Genomic DNA, 11,305 nt, shown 5'->3' with positions numbered 1-11,305 from the left:
TCTGGCAGAAGCTGGATTGTTTAACAATGCTGCAGAGCAAAAATAAAAATAAAAATAAAAATAAAAATCCTCCTAGAATTTCAATTGTCACGATAAATTAGATATTTGGTGATTTAGATTAAACTTGCAGTGGCAAATAAACTGCCACAACGTCCCCAGACATACACTCTATGTGGTATGGATGTCAGATTATTTTCAGTAAGTTTTCAAAATGACTCTCGAATATGTAAGGACATCATTCCAGATTAAATGACAGTTTTGAGCACGTGAAAACCCTAAACAGCATTTATAGAAGTTAGAGTCACTAATATAAAAGAGTGAATAACCATGCCATGCTTAATTTGCAGTTCTTTTTCATTTCCCTGCAGACAGCTCAGTGTCTCCTTGCTGTTTAGGAACTTGTTTTACAACACCATCATGAGCATTTCTGCCTCCGTCTGCGCAGGTACAATCCATTTTGTCTGCTACTGAGTCATTCATTGCCATTACCCAGATTTACATTGCAGGGAAAGAACAGTTGGTCTGAGTCCATTGTAATGAAGGTGTACTGCTCTAATCTGGGGCTGTTCTTCACATGCCTGCACTGAACAGCTTCACACTTTGTCAGTGACCACACAGTTGATAGAGTGACATAAAGAAAAATCTCTTGTCAGAAACATGGTGTAATATAAAATTGCTTTTCCAATTGTTTGACTCCAAGTGTAGATTAAGGAAACAGGATTCAGATGTGACAGATTAGTGAATATAGTACCAGTCAATGATTTCCAATGCTATGTGTATCTTTGTTGGGGTAATACTTAGGAAAAATGCAAATACAAACCAAACAGATATTTTAAAATCACAAAGGCAGGAGGAGGACCTGGCAACATGACTTGTTTTGATGAAGGAACAATGATGCATCACGTTCAAGATGCATTTATGAACATTGTTGTCTTTTTTCTTCTGTCTAGCAATCTGTTTTCCTTTAATGTATTACATAAACTGCTGTGTCCATCATTTTAACCATTCTCCACTCTTGTCCATCTGTTTTGGTACTAGAGACAAATTTTCATCCTAGACTTCCAACTATTCACATCCAACTATTCACATTCTCCATTCAATCACCAGGAAGAAGTGCATGAAATCTTAGTCCATTAAGGCTTTGTACTAAGCAGGTTATAGACATTATTTTAGATAATATTCAGAGAAATTCATTGCCAATACTTGTGTACTTTTGCCTTTCTGTTCGGAACTGCATAAGTTCCAGAATATTCCTTCTAGGTTGTCTCACAAGTTTCTCAAAGGTAATGTTCTCTAACTAAGAATGTGTTTCCTCCTATACCATCACTGTCTGAATCCTGGACTCATTCTTGTCTCCTTCCTCACCCTCCTGCCTAACGTTTAGTTACAAAGTTCTATCTACTTACCACTCAGGTACTTCTCAAACTAACTCTCCATTTTCATCATTACTCATTTAATTTAGGCCCTAATTACTATTCTTGTACATAATTACAATATTCTCCTATGCAGTTTATTTGCCTATAGTTACCTCTTTTTCATCTTTTCTCTGTACTGCTGCCAGAGGGATATTCCTAAAATATAATTCTCAACCTGTCTTTGCACTACTTCACTGGATTCTCCAAAATTCTTAGTTCAAACTCCTTTGTAAAGACTATAACCCTGAGTCTTAGCCTCCTTGCCAGCCGCTGCACAATAACTCTACCAACTCATAGTCATTTCTAAACACATATTTTTGGTGTTAAAAATTTTACTTCTTCTGCTTACAGAGGAAGTGAGATAATAGTGGAAGAGGGGGTATGTAATATGCAGCAGAAAGAGGATGAATATTTAGGGTGGGTCCACCAACAGGCACCAACATTTTTTTTTTTTCAGTGCTGTGAATTGAACCCAGAACCTTGTACTTGTGAGGCAAGCGCTCAACCAACTGAGCTATATCCAAAGCCCCCCCAACAGTTTTGATGAGGTTAGAGAAATACTTCCTGGGGGCCTGGAGGATGGGAATGAACCTGGCAGGAGAGTAATAGTTCTGGATCAATGAAGAAACTTGGGAAGAAGCATACATTCAGCTATTTAAAATTCCTAGCTCTTTTAATAAATAGCTGAATTTGGTTACTAAAATTAATTTTCTTTCTTTTAAAATAATTTTGGTCCACCATGACTTTCAGCTCTTATTATATTGCTTTATGCTGATCATCATGGCTCTCTTTTAACAGAACATGATCCTTCAGCAAATCAGAACCCAAAGGCAGGATGCCCAGAGAGTGGCAGTAATTTGCAAGTAGAGGAGCTAATGAGTCTCTTAGAAAGACTCTACAAATACTAATGTAAGCTAGAAGGATCCATTAGATAAATGCCTACTCTTGTGAATCTTCTTTAATTGATTTTGACTGACTAGTAGACTAATAACTTTGATGTCAAGGGTCTATGTCTTCTCCATTCTGCCACAAGTTGTAAACAATTTCATGCTGAGTTTCATAAAAATGAAACTTCATCTGTTAAAGTAAAAGGAATACTTTCAATCACTAAAAACTTCAAATGCCTCTGATTTGAGATATTTGTATTTGTTTTTTCAGTACACAAGGTTCATAATTTAATAAGCCACATACAAATTTGCTCTTTACAACAAAGCAAGAGATAAAAAGGTAAAACAATAAAGTAAGCCAATAAAAGTTCAATTTATTTTGAATTCAATTTAAATTTTACACCATGATATTTATATGTCTTAATCTAAAATTGCTTCAATTTTCCCAATGCTTATGCAAAGGGTGATTCAATTTCAGATTAATTCAGAATGCCGTGGTAATACAGCTATTGTCTACTGAATAAATCCATCATGATAACAGTGTTGTCCATTTAATGTGGAATATTCTGTTTTCTGATATCTGATGTTTGATGCTAGCTTTGATACTGCTTTAGAAATGTACTATTGTTTTAAAATTAATTTATTTAGGAGAAATCATGTCAAAAATCCAAGACAATTATACTCAATACTCATCTTTAGTTTTGTTTTAAAATTACTTTTTCAAGATTAAACACAAAAAATACAAGAGATTATGAATTTGTGGCTTAAATATTCCTAGGAGATAATTTCAGCAACTGATATTAAAGAAGGAATTAACACATTATGTGTGATAAAGTATTTTAATTTTTCAAATGTTTCACCAGCTTTACAATTATGAGGATATTATATTCAGTGAGTATTACAATTTGACCTTATTTTTTTTTTTAAAAAATCTTACTAATAATCTCAAATGTGGAACTGTCAAACCATCCTGTGCTTAAAAGGGCTATTCAGGCAATGCCCTATTACATGACCTATTTCTTTTTTCTTTCTTTCTTTTTTTTTTTTTTTTCTGATTCCATTTTGTCTCCTTCCTGCAGTTAAGATGCAAAAAAAGACCTAGATTGGGAGAGTAAGACAGAAGCAATATAAAAGCCATGCAACATAATAAACCTAGATGGATACAGAAACTAGAGATCCCTTTTTTATAGTTGCATGAAATATGAATATCCAAAAATCTTAAAATTTTATACTGACTGGTGGTCAAAATATGCATTCTGAGGGGACTATTCACATGAATTTGCCAAAATGCAAAAAACAGCTGTACCTCAACAAATTCATACATAAAATATATATTCTAAGGTCATAGAGTTACCAAATATAATTCATTTTAAAATAAGAACAAATTTGTATCATAGATTTAAGTTCTATGAAAGGTATTTCTTATTCTTAAAGCTCATTTGATTACTTTTAATTCATTTTATTAGAAATTGAAATATTTGCCCTAGCTAGAAGAAACTTTATTTCAGAAAGTTCAATCTGATTTGTACGTGCATACACACACTTACACATGAACACACAGACAAATCTATTGTTATATAAGAGGAACAACTAAACCTTATTAGGGAAACAAAGTGCTTATGTTCTAGTAACTAATTTAAAGATACTAAAATAGGACTGGGGATGTAGCTCAGTTGGTACAGTGCTTGCCTCATAAGCACAAGGCCCTGGGTTCAATCCCCAGCACCACTAAAAAATTAAATTAAATTAAAAAGATACTAAAATAGAATCATATTACAGAAAAATTAGTATCTTGGTCTAATGATTGTACAAGAGAGCAAGAATCTCAACATGAGAAAGATTAATCATTAATTAATAACTAAATAATAATAAACATCTGGAAGTTTATTTTATGGTTCAGTCCTTTTATTCACAAATAAGTTTTCACAATTATAATCTGTTACCAAATTTCATGCAAACTCAACTCATTATGAAATCAGTTCTCTAGCATTTGGAAAGAATGTCATTGAAGACACCCTTATGTTCAAATCTTTTTTTCTAATAAGTCATAGTCAGAACCAAAGTCCACATATGGGAAATTTAAAGGAAGATATTCATCAAAGGGGTTGTGGCATCTTGAAATCAGACTTTATATAATTTTAACTATGATAATATCATTAGTTATTCTTTAACAGGTGTAATGGTTAATTTGAATTGTCAACTTGATTGGATTAAGAAATGCCTAAGATTATGAGGCTTCTGGGAGTGTCAATAAGGGTGTGTCTAGGAATGACTGACATGTGGAATAGCGAACTTCAGTGAAGACCCTCCCTAAGCATGGGCAGCACCATCCAATAGGATGGTGGTTTGGACAGAATAAAAATTGTAAGAACAAGGAAGCAGCAGCAGATTCAAGCTTGATTCTTCTTGAATGGATTCTTGATTGCTGCTTGGATTGCCTGTGGATATCAGACTCTAGCTCCTTCACTCTTCCAAAGTGGACTCTACCAGTGATTCTCATGGGAGTTTCCAGAAGCCCTCAATCTCAGACTAGAGTAGCACCATTGATCCCTCTTGTTCTAAGGCTTCAGCCTCTTGGACTGTGCAGCTGCTGTTCAACTTTCCAGCCTGCAGACAGTCACTGTGGACTATCCAGCTTCTGGTTGTGTTAGCCAATCTGATAAATTCCCCACCCTATTTTTAAAATAATCATACTTCCTGTTGATTCTGTTCCTCGAGAGAACTCTGACTAGTACAACAGGCTTGTTTTTCTGTTCACATGTAAGGTCTTGAAAGCAAAAGTCTTATTTTACTAATTTCTCTATTCTAAAACCAAGCATAGTATCTGTATACAGATGATGTTTTAGTAAATATGCATGGACTAAATGCATGAGTGAGTGCAATGCATTTCTATTCCATGACCCTATATTCTCTCAGATCCCAAAGTTGATGTTTACCTTTATTAAGTTCTACAGATTAAAAAATTTAAAAAGAAGAAATGAATCAATTTCTCTTCCAGTCTTTGTCAGAATTAAGCATTCTCTATTTGTGGGACCCACAATTGTGTGTGGCTATTTGTCTACGTTTAATTTGTCAATAGTTGTAAAACTAATTAGCACTTTCACTCTGCATGAGATCAATATAATTACATAAGTCATTTCTGAAGCACTATGCCTCGCTTCATGATTCCTCCACAGCCCTGTATCTGCTTCCACCTATGGTTATCCTCTTTATGCCATAGATAAATTCCCCACCCTATTTTTAAAATAATCATACTTCCTGTTGATTCTGTATTCTGATTCTGTTGATGAATGTAGTTCCTGAACCTCACCTGTGGCTGGGAGAGACAGGTTAGCTGTTCATCTGCCAGGTTGTCCCTTTCCTGAATTCACAGGTAGGCTATATTTCCCAGTCTCCATCTTATTTCTGTCAGGTGAGTTCTAGCCAACAGAATGTGAGGAATGTGAGTGGAAGTGGGGCATTAACTTCTGAGGCTGTCCCACAAAAATACCTCATGTTTTCTTCATTCCTTTCCCCTTCTACCAGCCTAGTAAAACTAAAAGAGTGATCTTGAAATTGTATTTTTTATTCTAAACATTTAAAATTTAAATGATTTTAACTGATATAAGCTGTCATAAAAGTTCTACATATTTCTGGGGTGCTAGGTGATGATTCAACAAATGTACACTTTGTATAATGTTTAATTCAGTGTAAACATACCTAGTTCCTCAAATACTTATCATTTCTTTATGATGGAAACATTGAAAATCATTATCTAAAGTCATCTTCTGTGCACCTAAGCACATCAGAACCTCTTGCTCCTATGTAACTATAACATGGTACCCACTGATCAACATTTCCCCATCCCTCCCTCCCTTTGTGAGTCATTTGGAAAATACCAAACAATGCAATAGAAGAAGCCCAGCTCCATAAATCTCCACTTGAATGAAAATTGTTCAAGTACAAGGCACCCTCATTTCTTTTTTGACTTTAAATTACAAAGAACTAAAATTCTATTGCACTTGAGCTACTATATATTTTAAGGTTTGTTTGTTGCAAAAGTTAGTATTATCTTAACTAACAGAGTTATATTCCTTTTGTTTCACGTCCCTGCATTCAATAAGACTGTAGTGGCTAATGAAATCATAAAACAGGCACTAAAACTTTGTGTGTATCTATGTGTAACAACAGGAATGGGTAGGTAGGTTTGTGAGACTCTGGCTGGAGGCTCCCATAATGATGAAGGATTGCTGACAGAACTTCCATTACTGCAGATTGCCCCTGGTTAACAGGCAGCTTTCAGGGAACTTGTGCTCCTGCTGTTTGCAAAACTTACTTTGAATATACAATGCCAATTATAGGAACTGAACATGTCAAGATTTTGACATGTGTCTAGAGAGTTATGCAATTAATTTTATTTATGCACTTTCTGCTTTAAATGCCCCTGAAAAGAAGAAAATTGACTAATACATCTTAAAAGGAACACTTATATTTGCCTCTTAATACCAAATCACCACAACTCTTCCACACTACAGGAAAGAAAAGAGAAGAATTCAGCTGAAAGAACTTAAGTTGATCTAGTGAAGGAGTTCAGTATGGGATAAAAAATGACAAAATACTCTTACAAGTTCTCTAGTCATTAGCTGCCCAAAGCAGACAAAAAAGCTCAGAGGCTGTGACCAGTGCCAGAGAAGGCTGAGAGTCCTGACACTTCTTTTGAATGCTACAACAGCAGGGCACTTATGAGCATCAAGATACATAGATTTAATTATATTGCAATCACAATTTTACTGTCTTCTTCTAAGTAGAGAAGAAACAAACTACTCCCTATTCCATTCTCAAACACTCTGAGATACGACTTGGAGTAACATAAAATGACAGTCAAGTGCTCCTGGGCACTGAAATGCTGATGATAATGTGCAACTAAATGATCAAGTATTGTATAATAAGCCCCTTTTGCAACTAGACAGATATTTATACACATGGTGGTACAATTGCTCTCATGTTCTTAACAAAGATCTAAAAATCTTGTCATTTTGTTTTTCATATTAAAATAAATCCTTTGTTCACCTATTTGATGTCAAAGCTACTATATGCAACACATTATTATTTTTACACAAAATCAATGGCCCACTTATTATTTATTAATTTCTTCAACAAAAAATGGAAGTAAAATCAGCTACAAAAAAAGATAATGACTTGGAATGATATTTATCTTCAAAGGACTGACACTAATGTTTGAGTTATTTAAAAGATAAATATGCAAAATCTACAAGAATGACACTGAAAATGTAGGAAGCTAGAGAATGACAGACACCTATCATTTCCATTTTGCACTCCTCCCACCTCCCTCAGCAACTCCCTAGAGAAAAAATTACACTTGAGAGAAGGTCTTCTAATGTATTTTTCTTTGAAACACATACACATCTTTTAAAGTTGAGTAAAAACATATTTTGTATGTTTGCACAATTCTGAAACACGTAATCTCTGGCTTATTATATACTTTATACATGCTTTAAATATACATTCCTTAAAACTCTGGGCATATAGATATATGAGTCTTCTGTCTTACAAGAGGTAATCTGAAGAAAGTAGATAAAAGAAGAAACTTGACCAAATGACCAACAGAAAATAGATAAAGACAGGAGCACTGCTATAAGTTTGCCACTTGAAAGAAAGAAGGTGTAAAATGTTCCCCCTTTATTTCTTCCCTAATACCTTCCTTTTTTTTTTTTTTTTTTTTCCTTCTGGGATTGTCTCTATGGGAGCTACATTTTATTCTTGACCCTTCCTTTCTTTAAGCAGCCCTGAGGTTTTTAGCCCTCCCCTCAATTCAGGATGACAAAACCTGGGAAGTAACAAGAATGAGAAGTATGCTTTTGTCTTACAGAATGAAGGGAGAGCTACTGTGAAAGAAGAGGTAATAAAGTAGAAGTGAAGAGAGTAAATGGAATCTCTTTGGAACACTTTTAGGAGAAAGTATGTATGAAAGCTGAAGATTGATAAATTCTTCCTTTGAAGAAAAAATCTGAATTTACAAGTCATCTCCACCACCAAGTTACAGTTTCAACTATAACTGAGAAGCAAGTGCTGAAAAGCAAATGGAGTATGGGATGGGGGGCATGATTTGTAAATTGCATTCAGTTAAAGCAATCTACAAGAATCAAAGAACCCTGCAGCTAAAGTGGCTAATTGCAAGGGCTATGGCATCAGAATTACCTCAGTAAGAATCCTTGTCCCTTTTCTGCCACCAACTACCTGTGACATTCCGGAAAAAATATTTTATCTGTCTGAGTCTCACCTTTTCAGTTTCAAGTGAAATAGAATACCTAAGGAATGTTTCCTGGTCGATACCATCTACTCACTTTCAGCAAAATGGAATGATTTAGTTTTTTTTGCTCCTTGCCCTTCTCTGTGAAATTTAATACCTAAAAGATGACTTTTTTTTTTTTTTTTGCTTTTTTTTGTACTTATTTGTCTTCCTTATTAGAGAATAAACAAATGGAAGAGGGCTTGTTGATACTGTTCTCCACATTACTTACATTAATAGCTGGCACAAAAGAAATGCTAAGTAAATTTTTCGAAGTTCATGACTAAAATGTGATCAGTAGACTTATCTTAGAGGTAAAATCTTTTATATTGAACATTTAGTTGAAAGTGACCATCAAAGGAGTGTCAGAGAGAATAATAAAATACTGCCTTGTAGTGAGCAATCAGTCAGGAGATATGTAAAGACACAAGATCAGCTTGCATGCTGCTTATCAGAGAAGCACAAAATGTACTATGAAATAAAGCGAAGAGGCAATCTGAGGTTAGGACTCAGAGTGCAAAGGTGTGCCAAGATCTGAGGCTGGGACCCAGAGTGCCAGTCATGTGGAAGGGGACATCCTCTGTGGCAGAATTGCAACTAAAGAATAACTAAGGACCAGGTCATGGGACTAGGAGAACACTGCATCCATAAGACACCATTCTGCGGCCATTATGGAAACTTAATAAATATTTAAAATCTTTGCTCAAATAAAGATTCAAGAGGTACACAAAAGCGAACAAAATATCTTTGCCCTGAATATAAAATGATAAACCAGATGAAGGAATGGATGACATCTAGGGGATAGTGAAGAAATTCTTACAGTTGCTCAGATTTGGATGTTGTTATCTCACTAGCCTAAGTTTAAGACATCTACTAAAAGTAATGTATATATACAGTTTATTTAGATAGCCTGATGTGGGCTTTTAAAGTTTTCTTAGAATGGCTCTAAGCGAAACAACAGCTCTGAAATACATCTCAAACTTTATTAATTCTCTTGTCTCTTATTTGCCTTCTTCATACTGAATGCATGAAAGACAAATGCATTAGCAAGAAGAATTCCAAAAATTTATGACAAATTTATGTGTTGCTCTGGAAAGGAAAGGACAGAAAACAGAACTACTAATGCATCAGTGGAAAAGGTGATCAAGAGACTAGTATATGGAGTAAGATGGACAAGATAAGAAGGCTCATGGTTGCATAAAATATCTATAAAATCACCATGCTGTTCTTTGTTGAAGGACCCAGTGCTTCTTGTCAGGCTAAGATCCACTCCTCAATTTGTACCCAAAGGACTTAAAATCAGCATAGTACAGTGATGCAGCCACATCAATGTTCATAGCAGCTCAATTCACAATAGCTAGATTGTGGAACCAACTGAGATGCCCTTCGATTGATGAATAGATAAAGAAACTGTGGTATATATACACAACAGAATATTACTCGCCCATAAAGAAGAATAAAATTATGGCATTTTCTGGTAAATGGATGAAGCTGGAAAATATCATGCTAAGTGAAATAGGCCAAGCCTAAAAAACCAAAGGCCAAACCTTTTCTCTGATAAGTGGATGATGATATATAACCAGGGAGGGTGGCAGGCGGAAGAGAAGAATGAAGGAACTTTGGATGGTATAGAGAAAAATGGGGTGGGAGGGGGTGGGGGAAGGAAATATAGTAGAATGAAACAGACAGTATTACCCTTTGTACATGTATGATTTCATGAATGGTGTGAATCTACATTGTATACAACCATAGAAATGAGAAGTTGTACTCCATTTGTGTATAATGAATCCAAATACAGTCTGTAAAAATAAAAAAAAAATTAATAAAAAAAGTAGCTAGAGTTTAAAAAAATAAAAGACTGACTTCTTAAGGGAGGCACAGTATGTGGAACACTCCTGGAAAACAAATACATGGAAGAACACATGAATTCATGAGGATATATATTCTGCCATGTAATTGGCTGAACACCCATGACCAAATGAGTGAAGCTTAATAATCTGTCATATGACATTCAGCACAGCTTCATTTCTGTTCTATTTTGTTCTGTATATTAATTCAGATAGCCAGCCTCTTTCTACATTGTTCTTCTACCACCTATAGACAGCTATCTTTGCTGTCTATGTATGACACGAGACACATTTGGACATCCCATGCCACATCCATTTTCCAAGTCAGGCAATGAAAAAGAAGAGACAGCATATATCCACAGTCTTCAAGAATGCAATCTGGGAGTGACATATGCAATTTTGGCTAAAATCCCAATAGCTAGAACTTAGATCAAAGTCAAACCTAGATGTAAAGAAGACTGGAGGTATGTGTGTGTGTGTATTTCTTTTTATTTTTTGATTTATTTTGGTTTTTGTTTGGTTTTTTGCTTTTGTTTTTCAAGGAGGTTTATATGAGCACCTACAGAGCTGGGTTTAATCTGTGATAATTGACTTAACTAAGAGATGACATTCAAATACTCAAAGAGAATGGGTAAAATAAACAAACACATTAGGGAAAAACAATAATAAGGTGCAAGAAGATACCTGAGACATTTCTTTCCAAGAAAATTTCTTTCTGAGTTGTTTTAGAAAGCAGTTAATATAAGCCTACTCTACTGATGCTTCACAAAGTCTAACTCGGCAGGTGATGGTGAATTAAGTGTTCAGGAGATTAAACAAAACAAATGCAGGCTGATTGTTCCCATATGTGCTTATGCTGCTGGCTGC

At 35.0% G+C, this 11,305-nt stretch overlaps 1 non-coding gene across 1 annotated transcript; it reads left to right on the top strand.

The window, feature by feature from the left end:
• Positions 1-3,960: 3,960 nt before the first annotated feature.
• Positions 3,961-4,033, top strand: Trnam-cau (transfer RNA methionine (anticodon CAU)). The gene has a single exon. It is a non-coding gene; the product is annotated as a tRNA-Met (tRNA).
• Positions 4,034-11,305: the final 7,272 nt, after the last annotated feature.

Source organism: Sciurus carolinensis, chromosome 14, assembly GCF_902686445.1.
Source record: "Sciurus carolinensis chromosome 14, mSciCar1.2, whole genome shotgun sequence".
Classification (NCBI taxonomy): domain Eukaryota; kingdom Metazoa; phylum Chordata; class Mammalia; order Rodentia; family Sciuridae; genus Sciurus; species Sciurus carolinensis.
The sequence above is the reverse complement of the archived record's forward strand: the minus strand, read 5'-3'. Positions and strand labels throughout refer to the sequence as shown.